The 18,765-nt window shown below is 38.0% G+C and overlaps 1 non-coding gene across 1 annotated transcript; it reads right to left on the reverse strand.

The window, feature by feature from the left end:
* Positions 1 to 8,717: 8,717 nt before the first annotated feature.
* LOC111760263 (small nucleolar RNA SNORA38) lies at positions 8,718 to 8,850 on the reverse strand. Its single transcript, XR_002794009.1, has one exon. It is a non-coding gene; the product is annotated as a small nucleolar RNA SNORA38 (small nucleolar RNA).
* Between the last annotated feature and the right edge of the window lie 9,915 nt (positions 8,851 to 18,765).

The raw sequence follows: 18,765 nt of genomic DNA on the forward strand, positions 1-18,765 counted from the left end.
ATAGTATATATAATATAAAATAATATGATATAATATATTAATAATATAATATATATTAGAAACCATTGATCAACAGGACCAGGCCTGGGATATATCAGATAAAAACTTCTGAAATTATATATTATAATATTACATAATCATAAATAGAGTAAATTCTGAAAGCTGCAAGAGAGAAGCCACTTGTCACATATAAGGGAGCTTCAATAAGATTGTGTCAATTTCTCATCAGAAACCATGAGTCAAGAAGGCATAGGTACTAATAGCAAAAAATTGCCAACGAAGAATTCTACATCTAACAAACTGTCTTTCATAATGATGAGGGATTAAAACATTCCCAAATAACCAAAAGCTTAAGGAGTTCAGCACCACTAGACTGGCCCTACAAGGGATGCTAAGACAGTTCTGTAGGGTGAAATGAAAGGACACTTTAGATAATATATAAAAGCTGCTTGAAGAAATAAAGATCTCTATGAAGGCTAAAAAGAAAAAGAGTAACAAAAGTGACAATGACAATTAAATACAATACATGATCCTGAATCAGATCTAATGAGGGATGAGAAAAGGCTCAAAAGGACATTATTGGGACATATGGGGAAAAAATGGAATATAAAGTGTAAGCTTTATATCAATGTTAATTTCTTGAACTTTTTTTAAAATTCAAAAAAATAAAATAACAGAAAAGGGGAGCTCAACAAGTTGTGGAGCATTATTCCTAAAAAGTTCTGTCCAGGTAATTTTATCTCATCTAATTCCAACTACTTGCTCAGTTGTTCCTCTAGTGATCAGAAAGATACACAGGTGAACACAGATTAATTAAATGGCATATGCAAGATTTCCTTATTATGAAAAAAATGAAGAAGACAAAAAGTGCTTAATCATATTCATGTATCACAAAACCAAAGTCCATATTCTTTTTTTTAACTTTTAACATTAATATAACACCAACTTTGTTTTTGCTACAAAAACATTACAATGTACTTAACTATATTCTATAAAGTACATTAGTTATGTTTTCCCCACATATCACCGTATTCTTAATACCTTGTAGTAGATGAACTTTCCTTTTTTTATATTTTTAACCACAATCCTCATCCACTCCAGTCTAGGGAGATTAATAGTAGTTGGAGGACAGCTGGAGGATAGAATAGGGAATGTATAATAGTGATTCTGACAATTTTCTTGAACTTGATAACTATGCTTAAGGTGATTACATAAGTGAATATCCTTGTTCTTAGGAAACGTACATGGCAGTATTAAGTTTTCAAGGGGAATGATGTATACAACCTACATTCAAGTGTATGTTTTCAGAAAATGGACAGGAATGGATAGATAGATAGAAAGATAGATGATAGATAGATAAACAAATAGAAGGATATAGCAAGTATGCAAAATTTTAAAACTGGTGGATCTGGGTATTTGGGGAGATAACGGTATATTGGACTTCTCTGTATGGGTTTTATATTATTTTGTAACTGTCCTATAAGTTTGAAAGTGTTTCAGAATAAGTTTAAAAAGAAAAACTAAAAAATCTGCAAAAAGAAAAAAAAATCAAAATTACTATTGAGTTTCACAAACTTGAAAAATACAAGGTCAATATACAATAATTATATTATTTCTATATAGCAACAATGAGCAAGTGGAAACTGAAATTTCTTTTAAAAATACCATTTAACTACAGCTTCAAAAACCATGAAAGAAATTTAACAAAATATATTAAGACCTGTAACTAAAAACTACTAAACTTTGCTGAGAGTAATAAAGAGACTTAAGGAAATGGAGGGATACTGTGTGCTCATGGGTCAGAAGACTCAGTATTATTAAAATGCCAATTTTAGAAATTTTTTTAAAATAAAAAAATGAAAAAAGAAGCCTATTTTTCCCTAAAATTATCTATGGATTCACTTCAATGACAATAAAAACCGCAACAAGATTTGTGGTAGAAATTAGCAAGCTGGCTCTAAAATTTATGTGTAAACACAATAGACTGAGGTTTATGACTTACTATAAATCTTCAGTAATCAAGACAATGTGGTATTAGCATAATGATAGAGATATCATTATCTATTTCTAGAAATAGATCCATATAATTAATGTCTTGACAAAGGTATAGAGGTGTTTCAATGGGAAAGGATAGCCTTCTCAACAAATTGTGATAACAATTAGGTAAAAAAATTAACCTCAACACTTACCTTAACACCATATATCCAAAATAACTCAATATAGACCACAGACCTAAATGTAAGAACAAAAACTATAAATCTTCTCAAGAAATCATAGAAAGAAATTTTGTGACTTTGGGTACGCTGTGATTTCTTGATAGGACACAAAAAACGTGAACCTTAAGAGAAAAAGAGATAAATTGGACTTCCTCAAAATTAGAAATGTTTGCTCCTTAAAAGCACTGTTAAGGGAAATGGACTTGGCCCAGTGGTTAGGGCGTCCATCTACCACATGGGAGGTCCGCGGTTCAAACCCCGGGCCTCCTTGACCCGTGTGGAGCTGGCCCATGGGCAGTGCTGATGCGGACAAGGAGTGCCGTGCCACACAGAGGTGTCCCCGCGTAGGGGAGCCCCACGTGCAAGGAGTGCGCCCCGTAAGGAGAGTCGCCCAGTGCGAAACAAAAAGTGCAGCCTGCCCAGGAATGGCGCCGCCCACACTTCCCTTGCCGCTGACAACAACGGAAGCGGACAAAGAAACAAGATGCAGCAAATAGACACAGAGAACAGACAACCAGGGGAGAGGGGGAGTTAAATAAATAAATAAATAAATAAATAAATCTTTAAAAAAAAAAGAAGCACTGTTAAATAAGCAGAAAGCCATAAAACAGACTGTGGAAATTTTTTGCAAAATATATATCTTGTTTCTAGAATATCTTCAATACTCTTGCTATTCAATAATAAGAAGAAAACTAATCCAGTTTTTAAAATGAGCAAAAAATTTGAGCAGACACATCATAAAATATATATGAATGGCAAGTGGGCAATACAAAAACATGCTCAACTTCTTTAGTCATTAGAAAAATGCAAATTGAAACCATAATTGGATAACATGGCATATTCACTAGAATGGCAAAAATTAAAAAGACTGGCAATACCAATATTGGTAAGAATGTAGTGCAATTGGAATTCTCAAACATTGCCAGTGGGAATGCAAAATGGTATAGCTGCTTTTGAAAACTGGCAGTTTCTTTTATATTTAAGCATGCACATACCATATGACCCAGCAATTCTACTTCTGGGTATTTACCCAAATGAATTTAATACATATGTTCACACAAAGAATGTAAGGGTTCTTAACAGATTTATTCATAATAGCCCCAAATTGGAATCCTCCCAAATGTCCAACACAGCTTAATGGATTAAAAAATCATGGTCTATTCATACAGTGGACTACTAGTACTAAGCAACAAAAAAGAAAGAAATATTATCCATGCAATAGCATTATGTTCAGTGAAAGAAGCCAGATTCAAAAGACTGCATACCTGGGGCATCCGTCTACCACATGGGAGGTCTGCAGTTCAAACCCCGGGCCTCCTTGACCCGTGTGGAGCTGGCCCATGCGCAGTGCTGATGCGCGCAAGGAGTGCCCTGCCACGCAGGGGTGTCCCCTGCATAGGGGTGCCCCACGAGCAAGGAGAGCGCCCCATAAGGAGAGCTGCCCAGCGCGAAAGAAAGTGCAGCCTGCCCAGGAATGGCGCCACCCACACTTCCCTTGCCGCTGACGGCAACAGAAGCGGACGAAGAAACAAGACGCAGCAAACGGACACAGAGAACAGACAACCGGGGGAGAGGGTGACAATTAAATAAATAAATAAATCTTTAAAAAAAAAAAAAAGACTGCATACCATATGACATTCTAGAAAAGGCAAAACTATAGTGACAGAAGGTAGATCAGTGGTTGTCAGAGGCTGGAGGTAGGAGAAGCAGATTGACAACAATATGACAAGAGAAAACTTTTGGGGGTAAGGAAAGTATTCTATAGCTTAATTGTGGTAGTGATTATATGACTATATGCATTTGTCAAAACTCATTGAACTATATGCTAAAATGCATGGATTTAATCCTTAGCAAATTATACCTCAATAAAGCTGATTTTAAAAATTTAAAAACCTGTCCTTTTCCACGATCCACTCCCCTCCCATTCCATGGGGCTCATTAATGCAGCTCATCAAGTATTTCCAGCTCCCCACGTTCCAGGCACATGGTTGCTTTGCACTTTGTGGCTTGCTGTGATTGGATGAGGTCATTTAACTAATTCTGGCTGCTGAGTTGTGAGAGAAGCAATTTGGGTCATTTACTGACAGGAATGTGTAAATGACCATATAATATCCTCTAGGGCTCTCTCTCTCTCCTTAGGCCAACAACCACAAATGCTTGACATGGCAGCTGCTCTATCAGCTTGGGTACCTGATTGACTCCAGTGTGCAAAGATTCCTTCTGACCTACAATATACATGGCACATGAGTGAGAAATAAAACTCTAGTTGTTTGGAGTCACTGAGATTTTAGGATTATTTATTACCATCACATAATTTAACCTCTCCAGACTGTCAAAAAAAGTTGTTACCTAGAAGTGGCAGGGGGTGCCATTAAAAAAGAATTCTGCACATATGTACCTCTATAGATAGACACTACATAAATGCATGCTTAGGGGAGATGAGGAATTTTTTATTGATACCTAGGAGAATACTAGCCAGATTATATGATGGTGAAACATTTGGTAAAATTATGACCTGAGAGAACCTGGAAGACTGATCATGGATCTAGTGAGTTCATAAACCTGGGAGAAGTGTTTGAAAAACAGAAGGCTATTAATATTTGTTGATTATCATTGAAAGCATTTGAGAAGGCACTAAAATAAAGATAAGAGTTCAGCTTATGCAAGAATAAAAGAGACTAGAGAGTTCAGAATTGAGGGATTCGCCAATTTGGAAAAAGTAACTACTTTAATCGCTGATCAGTACAGGAGAAACCTGAGAAGGACTTTGGGTGAATTGGCCAATTAGATTCAGCTTTGTGTAGAGAACAAATTAAGGACATGACTATCATATCCATAACTGAAACTATTGAATGATTAAGATGTTTCAAAGTAAAGGTCCAATTAAAATTTTAACTCACTCAAGCCTGATAGACTTAAATACCCACAAGCAAACTGAGAGAGAAAGAGAGAAAAAAAGAGACATGGGAGTGAGAAAAATCTAGAAATATCACAAATGTAAAAATTTAAGATGTGTGTCTAGAAAAGAACTTGAATGTGGCTCTTGGTACATTCATGATGATAGGAATCAAATAAATAAGAGGGCTACCAAACGTTGGAGAACATCAGGGAGTAACAGTTTGATCAGGGAATTCATCTTCTCACAGAAGGTATGTAGAACAGTAACATTTTGGGCTATACCTGTTGTGGTAGTTTTATAATAAGGCCACATATTTATTGATACTCCTTTTATCAAGAGTTTGGGTCTATGTTTCTTCCCCTTGGATCTGGGCTTGTGACCACTATACAGCAGAAGTAGTAGTATTTTCCCTGTTCACTCTATCATCATTTTTGGAGCCCTGAGTTGCCATATAGGAAGTCCACCTACCCTGAGGCTGCCATGATGGGAGGAGTTCAAGTCAGATAGAGAGGTCACATGTAGGCTCTCTGGTTGACAGTGACATCTGAGCCCAAACTTTAGGTATTCCAGCCCAAGCACAAAATGTGCAGGTGAAAAAGCCTTCTCAGAAGTGAGTCCTCTGGTCCACGCTGTTTACCAGCGCCCAGCCATTTGTGTCATTTCATCTGAGGTCCCAGACATGGTGGAGCAGAGATGTGCCATCCCCACTGTGTGCTTTCTGGGTCTCTGACCCACAGAATCTATGAGCATAATAAAGTTTTTTTGTTTTATATCACTAATTTTTGAGGTGAATTTTTTAGGCAGCAATAGATAACTGGAACCCTTGCCCAGCTCAAGACAAATTTCTTTCTACTCCCATTCCCACCTGACTGCCAAATCTGTGGAGCTAACATCCAGCATCCTTCTTTTGTACTGTGACCCTTACTTTAGCATTTGCTTGGACTTCTGATCAAAACTAAGAGAATGAGATCCTCTCAGTCAAAAATTGATTTTGGGATTCTGGAATAACTAGAGAATGTCCTCAATGTGGGTAGAAAAATCCAGTCTGCAGAGACAAGCTGATGAAGCAAACATTAATGTGAGCAAGTAAAAGAGACAAAGCTCTCAAATTTTTCCTTTTACTAGTTCTAATAGAACTTCTGGAGGGCCAGCTATATTCCATATATTCTGAGGAATGGCCTAAACTCTCAGTTTTGATTGTTAGCTCAAGTTGGTGTTTGTGACTTGCTATCAAAAATTCTGAAAAAAGCCAAAGTGCCTACATTAGGTCCACCAGCAGTGGGGTTGAGGTCCTAGACAAAAGAATGTGAGAGGAGTGGTCTGTAAATATGCAACCCCTGACCCCAGCCTCCAGTTCTAGCACACCCAGAAATAACTGGAGAGATCTTTGGTGAGATCAGAAGGTCTTACATGAGCAAGTGGGCAAGATGAGTCAGATAATTCTGAGTTATTACACAAATGTGACCTCATTTGTACTTACAGCCTTGAGAAGACTGGGGAAATTTGAGTTACGGAGAGATAAATCCAAAAGGCAGACCAAAACCTGGAATGAACTGGGATTTTAAAAAGTGCAAAAGAAAAAATGTTGGTTCAGAAAGAAACACAAGACGAATGGAATCTGCTGGCAGTATACTTTGAAATGGTTGGCCAGGAGGAAAGCAAAACAAAATAAAACAGAAACAGTTTCTCAGGAAGAAGCTGCATGGGCCAAAAGGGAAGCACAGGGAGGGCCATTGACCCAACTGCTACTGGGCAGGGGAAAGGAAGCCACCCACATGTTCTCAGTCTGTCAAGGCTGACTTGAGCCTGGTCCTAACATTGTCCAGCATTGAGGACTCATTGGTTCTTTGATGGGATGAGGAGAAGGAAAAATGCCAGAAAGCCTGATCTGCGGAGGTACTAGAGGACTAATTCATTATTCATCAACTCAGTAGTAGTCAATGACCTGGAAGCTTCTTTTCTCTCTGCAATGACACATCTATCTCGATAAAGAGGCAGATATATCGTGATAGGTACATGCACCCTAAAAGAGAGCTACATATACCCTGAAAGCACAACACATATTGTAGACTGAGTTGTTATTCCTGAATTCTTTCAGCCTAGGGGAGGATTATCCTTCCCTATACCATTGATGTCAGGCCAGTCCATGAAATTTCCCCTGGCCTATCAAGTGTAAACAGAAGTGGCATGTGTCATTTCCAGGTAGTTGTTTTTAGACCCAGTGTATGGTTTGCCATTTCTCCTTTTTCTCAGTCATGAAATTGGCTATGTTCTAGATAGATGCTCTTCTTCAATCTGTGTTACGGGGTGAAAGTATTATAAACAGAGCTGCATCTGACTTATAATGAACCTAAAGTGGTGTAAGAAGTAAATTTTTGCATCATAAGCCATTTTGATTTGGGGGATCATTTGTTACTGCAGCATAACCTAGCTTCTCCTAACTCTTACAACCAGCAAGATAACTAGCATCAGAGATAAATCAAGAGCATTTCTGGTCACCAGGAGGAATCTCCAAGATTTGGGGACAGCAATGAAAGAGTATTACAGGAAGAATCAGGACAACCTGACAGAAGCTCAGGAACCAAGACAAATGTGAGAATTTGTGGAGAAAGCAAAACATAAGAAATCTCTTAGAATAACAAGTATATTATTAAATTTAACAGGAAAAACAATGGACTAATGAGGTCTGCTGAAACAGGTTATGTTAATGAAAGGAGTTTGAAAGGATTTGAGATTTTGTTTGTTTGTTTTGTTTTTCAGCTAGAAGGTGAGCCAAAAGAACATAAAGAAAGGGTTAAACTGAGTTTACTGAGGAAGAAAATCAAGTGAGGACAAATGTGCACATATTTCTGGAAATCACAATTAATTTTAGGTGTAGGATGGGTATAAAGTGCTCCACTGCTGACCCTCAGCCACAACTCCCTGAATGTGTCGCCTTTTCACATTCTTTTTCTCTGTCAATTATAAAAGCCAGTTCTAGCCATCTATCTATTTCCCTATTCTCAAGAGCAGTCTTGGTTTGCTTTACCCAGAGTCCAGTGGTTCCTGAAATAGTTAAACATAGAAATACCACATGAACCTGGCAATTCCACTCTTAGGCATACGCCCCAAAGAATTGAAAGCAGGAACTGAAACATACTTGTACACCAGTATTCATAGCAGCATTATTTGCTATAGTCAAAAGGTGGAAGCAACCCAAGGGCCTATCAACAACTATGGTATATACATAAAATGGGGTGTTATTCAGCCATAAAAAGGAATGAAGTTCTGGTACATGCTACAAGATGGATGACCCTTGAAAACATTGTGCTAAGTGACATAAGCCAGACATAAGAAAATAAGTATTGTTTAATTCCACTTATATGAAATACCTAGAATAAGCAAACTCATAGGGACAGAAAGGAGAGTTCCCCAGGAGCTGGGAGGAGGAAGGAATGGGGAGATATTCCTCAATGGATAAAGCGTTTCTCTTTGGGGGGATAGAAAAAGTTTTAGTAATGGATGGTGGTAATTGTGACTGTCATTAATGCCACAGAATCATATAATTAAAATGGCAAATTTTACATTATATATATGTTGCCACAATAATTTTTTAAAATTTTCTGTGTGGGAAAGGGTGATCTTGAGCCTGTGGGGAACAAGCTGGCTTCAGAATTCTCTAAGTCCACATCTCTTTGCCTCCAATTCTTACGTGTCCAAGGACAGGAAACCACTGACACACCTTTGTAAGGAGGGTACAATAAAATTTTAAAAAGAAAAACTTATACTAAGTAATATACTGATATGCAAAAAATGTGCAGGAGGAATTTAAATATTTGCAAATTTTGCAAATTTGGTTAAAACCTGGAAGAAGATATTGTTTTCTTTGATGCTCTGATCATGTTTTCTTTCCTTCCTGTGTAATTGAAGCACTAGAGACCCATTAATTTCTAAGGTTGATCTGTGTCTTTTGATGATGAATTTCTGAAGTTCTCTAGGGTTGATATGTGCAGATAAAATCACTTCGCATGGGATAAGACCAGGAAAGTAATCTGTCTTCATGGCCTTTTCCTTACTCACTTTCTTGAATTTTTGCAACTTGCCTTGAATTCCAATTCTTTGCACTCTGGTCTTTAGTTCTTCAACTACTTTGTCTTTGATGGCTTAAAAGTCACAGCCTTATGCCAGGAAATGAAAATGCTCAGGAATTCCTTTCACTGCAGCTTCTTGTCTAGTATACCCAATGCCTCAAACAACGGTTGATAATATGGTAGCACCTATATCAACTCGATGGCCTTTATAATATTTTAGTATTGAAAATTGTTTGCACCTTTCAAGTATATAGGTGCAAGACAGACATATTACTTTCCTTGTCCTGTTTCAAATTATTCTATTGCATCTCATTTTATACTTCAGGAAAGATTTTCTCTCCTTTTTTAGTGCTTATAACTTTAGGTATCCTGAAAAAAAAAACTGAAAAAAGAAAATAGGCATAAATAGACCATTGCACCATCCTGCTTGAGAATATCATACTTTTGGTCACAGTGGAATCAAATGGTCTACCCTATACAAGCTAATCTCTCTCCACTCTGTGGCTTCCACCACTGATTCACCACTTAATAATAGAAGTGACTGATTATTAATTTCTCTTTAAGCATCACGATATAGATTATCTTTGACTTTGGTTTTTAAATCTGAATATATTCATAAATAGAAAAATAGTATCCATATCTTATTTTCTTAATGAAAAATGTGTAAATTAAGTTGTAGACTTGAGAATGAAAGTATTATCCAACAACTAAAAAGCTTGCCTGGTAAACAACCTCTCATTAGATAGGACTCCCACAGATGTACTGGATGATGAAATGTCAAGGTTACTATAGTGAACTGGGACTGTATAACCATTAATTTCCTCACCAATTCAATATTAAATAAAGTTTTGGTGGCATAAAAGGACTATTTAAGGTTCATGTAATCTTCACTGTGTCAAAGAGCCAAGCCAATATCCAAAGGAAAAATAGGAAAATGCTAGTTCTGCCAAAATTTGAATCAGGCAATACATATTCTGAATTATTATCACTTCATTAGTAAAAGCCAGCTATTAAAGTATTTTTCCAGTGAATCTATTTCTGACTCAGACTTCCTTTGTATCTTCTCTATAAAATAAAACTAATTAATGATGCTTCATAAGAATATGTACCATGACTAGTTAAAATTTTCCAGGTGCCAAGAGTGCACTAAATAATTCAGGAAGTATTGGAATAAATATATTAAGGGATGTCAAATTCAACCTTTGATCTGCATAAATTATTCCTTTTTTTCATTGTATAAAATTTAATTTTCATTTTTAAAGCATTTATGAAAATTCAGATGAGAAAACTTGTATTTTGTTCTTTTTGATGCTATTGTGAATGGACTTGTTTTCTTAATTTCATTTTCAGACTGTTCATTGCTAACTTACAAAAATAAAATTGGTATTTGAATATTGATTTTGCATAATTCAGATTTGCTGACTTAGCTTTTTCATTACTGTTACTTTTTTTTGTTTCTTTGTTTTTGGCTTTTTTTGTACAACCCTTAGGGTCTTCTATATACAAGAACATGTCATTTATAAATAAAGACAAATTTACTACTTCCTTTCTGATCTATATGCCTTTAAAATACTCTTACTACATATTGACTAGAATCTCCAATGCAATGTTTAATAAAAGTGGTGAGAATGGACATTATTGCCTTGTTCCTGATGTTAGGGTGACAGTATTCATTATTTCACCATTAAGTATAATCTTTTTTAGGTAGATTTTTAAAGTTTAACATAGAAATAAAGTGGATTTGCCAAAAAAAGCGATAGCATGTGGGATGGTAACTTGTCAACATACTTTGATGTGGACCTATTTATATGGGGATATAATTTTTAAAACTATTTTAGAAAATTCTGGAAAGAGAAGTCTTTTCTTCATTTCATGCAGATATTTGTACAATGGTTCAGCAAGAGCAAAACAAATATCCCATATTATTTTTGACTCAAGGAAAATCTGATATATATCCTGAACGTAGGAACCTCAAATCTTGGACAACCCCTATTGCAATGAGCTTTGCACAGTTTGAAAATCTACTGAGAATAAATGCACAAACTGAAGAACTACTAAGAAACCAGCCTATATTCAATAGGCAAAAGCTAAAGGGACTAGTCATATTCTGCTGGGGTGATGATACCAGTGATGCTGAAAACAGAAGGAAACGGAAGGAATTCAGAGTAAATGATCTAATTTATGATAGGATATATGATTGGATGCCCAAACAGCCAAATATATTCCAAGTGGAGCAATTGGAATGCCTGAAGCAAGAATTGCCTGAACTTAAGAGCTGTTTGTGTCCCACTGTTTGCCACTTTGGTCCCTCTTCTTTTTGTGGGGAGCCTCATATCCACGTGGATGCCAATGCCATAGATAGTGTGCAGAATGCTTAGTTTTTCTGCGCAAGGCCGTTTCAGGGCATGGCGCTGCTTTTCTGGGTGTTCACTTTTCATCACTGAGTGTTGCTTATCTATGTATTTTGGGTTTCTAGGTCCAATGAAGCAACAATAAAGTATTTTACTATTTTACTATACCTTGCTAGAATTTCAAGTATGTTATTTAAATTGCTTGGCCAGGTATAATTACCAGTCTCTTTAAAAATTGTTTGGTAAATATTTTAAACTAAATATGTAAACCTTTAATGTTAAATAGATGTCCATTAAAAGCATAGCACTTTGAAATTAAAATATATACATTTCTCATATTTATACTTGTTGCAGCTTTTCATTTGATCAGGCAGGAAATCTTTAGCACTTGAGGAATGACTATGCATAATTATATCTGACCATGGAAAAAAATAAGTACCTCAGATGCATGCACTTGCACTGGTGATGCCAACTGCCCGAATCTTTGTGCCTTCTGTATATATATGTATTTTTACATGGATTGACATGCACATGTACTATTTTCATTCACTATGAACCTTGAGGCTGCTGTCATTTTACCACTTAACCAAACCAATGCCTGTGTAAAGACAGCCTGGAGGCAACATAAGTCTTTCAAAAGTTGTTTTGCATAAATGTTAAAATTTCAAAATGCTTCAGGGTATTTAATGTGTAAAATACCAGCAAGAGAATGTATGTATTGCATCTTAAGTAGAGTAGATCACAAAGTATAAATTCTACTCAATGCATGCTTTAGGTTTTAAAGCATGAGATTGTGCATATTTACTGTAAGTCTCTGCATCTGTGGTGCTAGGTGAGTGTGAGAAGGTGTCAAGAGCTGAAAATATTTTTTGCCTAAAACAAAAGCCTGAAGGCATTTTAAATTTGCTTATTTTAAGTGTCTCTTACTACCTATTACATACCATTGCTTTGAGGGTTTGTATTGTGTGCATTGTATAATAGACAATTTCTGAAAAATAAATGTTCTGAATTCTGAAAAGAAAGAAAGAAGGAAAGAAAAAGTTCTATATATAATGGAGAGGAGTCTGAATCTGGTCACAATGAGGATTGACATCACCTGTAGCTTTCACCTATACATTTTGCCCCAATAATAGATAACTAGGTATTTTTTAGAAAAGATATAAGTGGATGAAAGAGATGATCTTTATTATTATAAAATACAAATTTCCTTTTAGCAGTGAAATTAATTTTTGTTTAGCTATCTAAGATTTTATTCTCCAAAATATTAATCCAGCATCAACATACGAAGATAGATTACTGAGCATTGCAGGCATAAGTCTATTGAGGGCTACATGGGTTTAGGGGAGATGGTGGGGGCAGATGGGGACTTGGCTTTGAAAGGTGAGCTCTTTTTCAGATCTAAGCATTAAAAAGTTCTTTATTGGGAAGTGGACTTGGCCCAGTGGTTAGGGCGTCCGTCTACCACATGGGAGGTCCGCGGTTCAAACCCTGGGCCTCCTTCACCCGTGTGGAGCTGGCCCACGTGCAGTGCTGACGTGCGCAAGGAGTGCCCTGCCACACAGGGGTGTCCCCATGTAGGGGACCCCCCTGCGCAGGGAGTGTGCCCCATAAGGAGAGCCGCCCAGCGGGAAAGAAAGTTCAGCCTGCCTGGGAATGGTGCCGCACACACGGAGAGCTGACACAGCAATATGACGCAACAAAGAGAAACAGAGATTCCTGTGCCTCTGACAACAACAGAAGCGGACAAAGAAGAACACGCAGCAAATAGACACAGAGAACAGACAACTGGGGTGGGGAGGTAGTGGAGAGAAATAAATAAAAAATAAATCTTAAAAAAAAAAGTTCTTTATTCAGTGCACAGGAACAGAAAACCAGATTTTATACATAGGAAATTAGGACTTTGCTCACTACCAAAAGGGTACCATGATGGATCTGGAAGGGAGGTATTCTAGTAAAGTGGTGACTTGCTTCTAAGGAAGCTGTAGAACTAGAAGTGAGCTAGGAAAAACCACTGGACCAGAAGGTCATAAACCTGGGGTCCAATGGTAGCCCTTTCACCAACTAAATTATTGAATATGTTAACGTGGACAAGTTTTCTGGTCTTAGTTTTCTCATTTGTAAAGCAAGAGTTTCAAAATAGTTGCTTCTTAAGTTCCAACATGCTACAATTCAGGTACATTCTGAGTTCTAGTTTTCTGGTCTATATGGTCAAACTATATGGGTAAATCTAATTCATCAAAGAACAGAAGGAATTAATCTATTAAGCTTCAATTAAATTTAACCTCAAATCTTCAATGTGTTTTTTCCTCTTCTTTCAGGGTCCTCCTTAGAGAATCAAATCACCTGTGGAAACATGAGAATTTGAGAGTGTAAGTGGCTCTTTGATTTCCTTTATTTCCACATTCTTTAAAATACCTAACATTTACTGCAACCCCTTCTAACACATCCATACACACATTCACACATTCACTGACACCTAGATCTCTTCACGTTCAGTAAACTTTAGCCTATCCAGGGGAAGCTACTAAGAAGGTATTTAAGAGTCTTCAGAGCCCAAAGACACAAATGACTAAACAACTGAGAGTGAGGGAAGACGTTGACTGAAGGGTAAAATGCCCTACTTCATATTCCATACATATTGAATTTGGCCCTGAGCAAAATGGAAATGCTAACTGAAGAAGCCAAAGCTTTGCTCTCTTTGAAAGAAAATTAATTCTTTCTGATTCTGTCTTCTGTGTCACTTTGTAGGTTTTTAGAGGCTGAGTATGAGGAACATTCACAAGCGTTAGGACTTTGACCTGGCTGAAGTGACTGAAGGGATTTTTGAGCATCTTATGTACCAAAACTGAAATAAGAGAAGCCTGCTCACTGCTATTTGCTGGAAGGTTTTTATAAATAGCTGAGCATGGCTTTTATTCTTTGAGGCTTATAGAGGCTTTTCTGGCATTTAAGGAGTTAACATCCATTCATCGGTCACAACTGAAAGAGAAATATTACTCAAGAGAATGTTCATGGGCACATGTCTAAATAAATGCAATATAATTAGACAAGTGAAAAATGGCTCAGTCCTAAATATCCTAAGTATCCTAAGAAGTATGTGTACATTTTTAAGCTGCTTACTTTTTGAATTCTCTATCTATCACATTCATGGCTTATAAATTTTTTAAAAATTAATTTACTGATTTCCTTGATGAAGAGGTTAGCAAATGCAGAAATTGAATCTTAATTTCCAAATGCTTTGATTACTTCAAATTGCCTTTAGATTTTACATGTTTTTCAGTTTAAAACCACAGAAAGCTTTTGAATTATTAGTTCTGGAAACATTAGCCTGCCACTTAATCACACAGTAAATGAATCAGCGGCATCTAGGCTAGTCAGGGAACTTGACCTGGAAGTGTCTTTTCTAGGGCTCAACTGGGAAGTTTATCATTCTTCAGGTGAAGGCAAATCATTCTTCATCTTAGTGGAAATTTTCAGGATGGCCTCATAGCTATAATTTCCAGCCTGGAAATTCATTGCCCCACCTACAACTGAATATTTTAGTGAGTAGAAGAAGTTCTTAGTTACTGTTATTTTCTCAAACAGTGAACTCTTAAGGGCTTTACAGTTCCTCTTCCTCTGCCCCACCCAGTGGCAGTAATGGCTTCCTACAGATTTACTCTCTAAAAATGACATATCCAAAGGCATGGTTAGCTCTCCCCTTAAGTCAAGTAAAAATCTGGTCAAGAGCACAGACATGTGACTATTTCGGAAGACTAGATTCTCGGAAGTAGAATTAAGAACTCCAAGGATATGCTTACTTTAAAATTTGATAGATTATTTTATAAATTATCATCAGAAAGTTTTGTATCTATTACACTTACAAACTGTCTATGAAATTGTCCATTTCAATCTGATAATACTCGTATCAACTTATTGAATTTTTAATAACTTGATTAGTGATAAACTATATTTCATTGTTGTTTTCCATTTCCTTTATTACTTTGGATGCTAAGCATCTTTTTAAATTTATATTACACTTTCTTAATTTTTGGTGAATTGTTCCTGCATTTATTTTGCTCATAAGAATTTTATGGGCTGGTGCAGGCCGCGGCGGCGAGAGGCGGACGCTGGAGCTGGGCCGGGCCGCTGTAGCGAGCGGAGCCGGGCGGAGCCGGGTCGGGCCGCGGCGGCGTTCGGAGCCGGGCGGGGCCGGTCCAGGACGCGGCGGCGAGAGGCGGACGCCGGAGCGGGGCCGGGCCGCTGTGGCAAGCGGAGCCGGGCATGGCCGGGCAGGGCCGCGGTGGCGTGCGGAGCCGGGCGGGGCCGGTGCAGGCCGCGGCGGCGAGGGGCGGACGCGGGAGCTGGGCCGGGCCGCTGTGGCGAGCGGAGCCAGGCGGAGCCGGGTCAGGCCGCGGCGGCGTGCGGAGCCGGGCGGGGCCGGTCCAGGCCGCGGCGGCGGGAGGTGGACGCGGGAGCCGGCTGGGCCGCTGTAGCGAGCGGAGCCGGGCAGAGCCAGGCCAGGCCACGGCGGTGTAGGGAGCCGGGCAGAGCCGGTCCGGGCCTCCGCGGCGGGCAGCGGCGGGTGGAGCCGGGCCTGCAGAGGGGTTTCTGTTCTTTGTTTTTTTTTTTTGTTTTTTTTTTTTGGAGCATCTGCAGTACTGGGGAGTTCGTGGGCCCTGGGCGGCCTATTGGGGGTTTGTGGGAAGGGAGGTGCTTGCAGACCCATTTGGGCAGACAGACGGGGGGTTTTAGGGCAAAGCGGGGGGAAGTTGTTGTTTTAGATAGTGTTGCAATTGTGACACGTGTATACCTGTATCTCTCTTCCCCCTATCCGTTCCCCACCGTTTGCCCATCCTCTTTTTCTTTCTTGCTTTCTTCTTGTCTTTCTTTTTTTCTTTATTATAATTAGTTTTTTTTTTTCGGTTTTCTCTTTCCCTCTTGTCCCTCATCTTCCACTCATTTTATTTTAATTCAAGTATACAATAGGTGCTACAGGGAACACCTCACATTTGCTGGGTTTTCCCATCCTCCACTGCCTCATTTCTGTGTGAACTGATTTAGGCTACCTACACTATCCCCCTTCCCCTGCATCTTGATATCCACTATCATCTACTGTCTCTCCTATATTCCACCCCCCAACTCCCGTTCTTTGATCCACAAAGTGTCTAACTCTTAATTTCTAATACCTTTGTTCTGTTTTCTGTCTGTTATCCACTCTTGAAACTCCTACCTTTCTTTTCTTTTTCCCTCTCTCATGAAAACAATAGCTTTGTAGTTCATACCATATTCCTCCCATATTCAGTCATCTACTTCATAAAAGGAACTCTACCTACAGCTATAACTCTATACAATCTACATGAATCTAACCTCCATCCTCCCAGATCTCATATTCTTGCTTTGTTAACATACATCACCAATACTACTTTACACTTTTCCCTTGCTTACACAATTGCCTTTCCCCAACACTAATACTTTCCTCTAAAGTGAACTTAACCAACAACAAGTAACTAGAATAAGAAGAAAAAAGTGACAAAGAGAAGAGATAACACCTATGCAAAAATAACAACTAATTAACCTCCAAGAGCAGACAAAGGAGCTAAGGAACTGATTAAATTCGTCAAAATAAAGAGATGACCAGAAAGCAAAAAAAATCTACAAACCAAACCAATAATCAGGAAAACATGGCTGAATCCAATCAACAAACCAATAATCACGAAGGGGAGCAAAACTTGGCACAAGCAATGAAAGATCTCAGAACATTTATCACCGACAAATTTGATGCAGTAATGAAAGAGGTTAACAACATGAAGACATCACTTGGAGGGGAAATTGCAGACATACGCAAAAACATAACAGATATGATGGGAATGAACACCACAGTTCAAGAAATCAAAAATACACTTGCAGCAAATATCAGCAGACTAGAAGAGACAGAGCAGAGAATTAGTGATGTGGAAGACAGTACATCAGAAATCAAACAGATAGTAGAAGGGGTCAATAAGAAGACAGAAAAAATCCAATTAGGATTTAGGGACCTGAATGACAATGCAAAACGCTCAAACATACGTATTATAGGCATTCCAGAAGGTGAAGAGAAGGGAAAGGGGTCAGAAGGAGTGTTGCAGGAAATAATGGCTGAAAACTTCCCAAATCTACTGAAAGAGACAGATGTACATATCCAAGAAGCACAGCACACTCCACAAGTCATAAACCCCAACAGGCCCACCCCAAGACATATACTTGTCAAATTATCCAATGCTCAAGACAAAGAGAAAATCCTAAAAGCAGCAAGAGAAAAGAAAACCATCACATACAGGGGAAGCTCAATTAGATTAAGTGCTGATTTCTCTTCTGAAACCATGGAGGCAAGAAGACAGTGGTATGATATAGTCAAGGTACTAAAGGAGAAAAATTTCCAACCAAGAATACTCTATCCAGCTAAACTAGCATTCAAACATGATGGAGAGTTCAAAATATTCGCAGACAAACAGAAACTGAAAGAGTATACCAACAAGAAACCTCCCCTTCAAGAAATTCTAAAGGGAGTTCTGCAGGAAGAAAGGAAAAAACAGGAAAGGCAAAGTTGGAGGAGAGTATAAGACCAACAACAACAATAAAAAAGACAAAAAAAAATATACAAACAAAATATGACAAACACAAACCCAATCAAAATATGGCTAACACAAATAATTCCTTGATAGTAATAACACTGAATGTCAACGGATTAAACTCACCTATCAAAAGATTCAGACTGGGACATTGGATAAGGAAATATGACCCATCCATATGCTGCCTACAAGAGACACATCTTAGACCCAGAGACGCATGGAGATTGAAAGTGAATGGCTGGAAAACAATCATGCAAGCTAACAATAGCCAGAAAAAGGCAGGAGTAGCTGTATTAATATCAGACAAAATAGACTTTAAATGTGAAACAATTATGAGAGACAAAGAAGGATACTACATTTTAGTCAAAGGGAAAATCTGTCAAGAAGATCGAACAATCATAAATATCTATGCCCCTAACAAGGGTGCCTCTAGATACGTCAGGCAAACGCTGGAAAAACTAAGTGAAAGAATAGATACATCTACAATTATAGTGGGGGATTTTGATGCACCACTATCAACTCTGGACAGAACATCTCAAAAGAGAATCACCAAAGAAACAAAACATCTGAATAGTATATTAGAGGAGCTCGACCTAATAGACATATATAGATCGCTACACCCAAACACAGCAGGATATA

This window comes from Dasypus novemcinctus, chromosome 8 (genome assembly GCF_030445035.2).
Source record: "Dasypus novemcinctus isolate mDasNov1 chromosome 8, mDasNov1.1.hap2, whole genome shotgun sequence".
NCBI classification, from domain to species: Eukaryota; Metazoa; Chordata; class Mammalia; order Cingulata; family Dasypodidae; genus Dasypus; species Dasypus novemcinctus.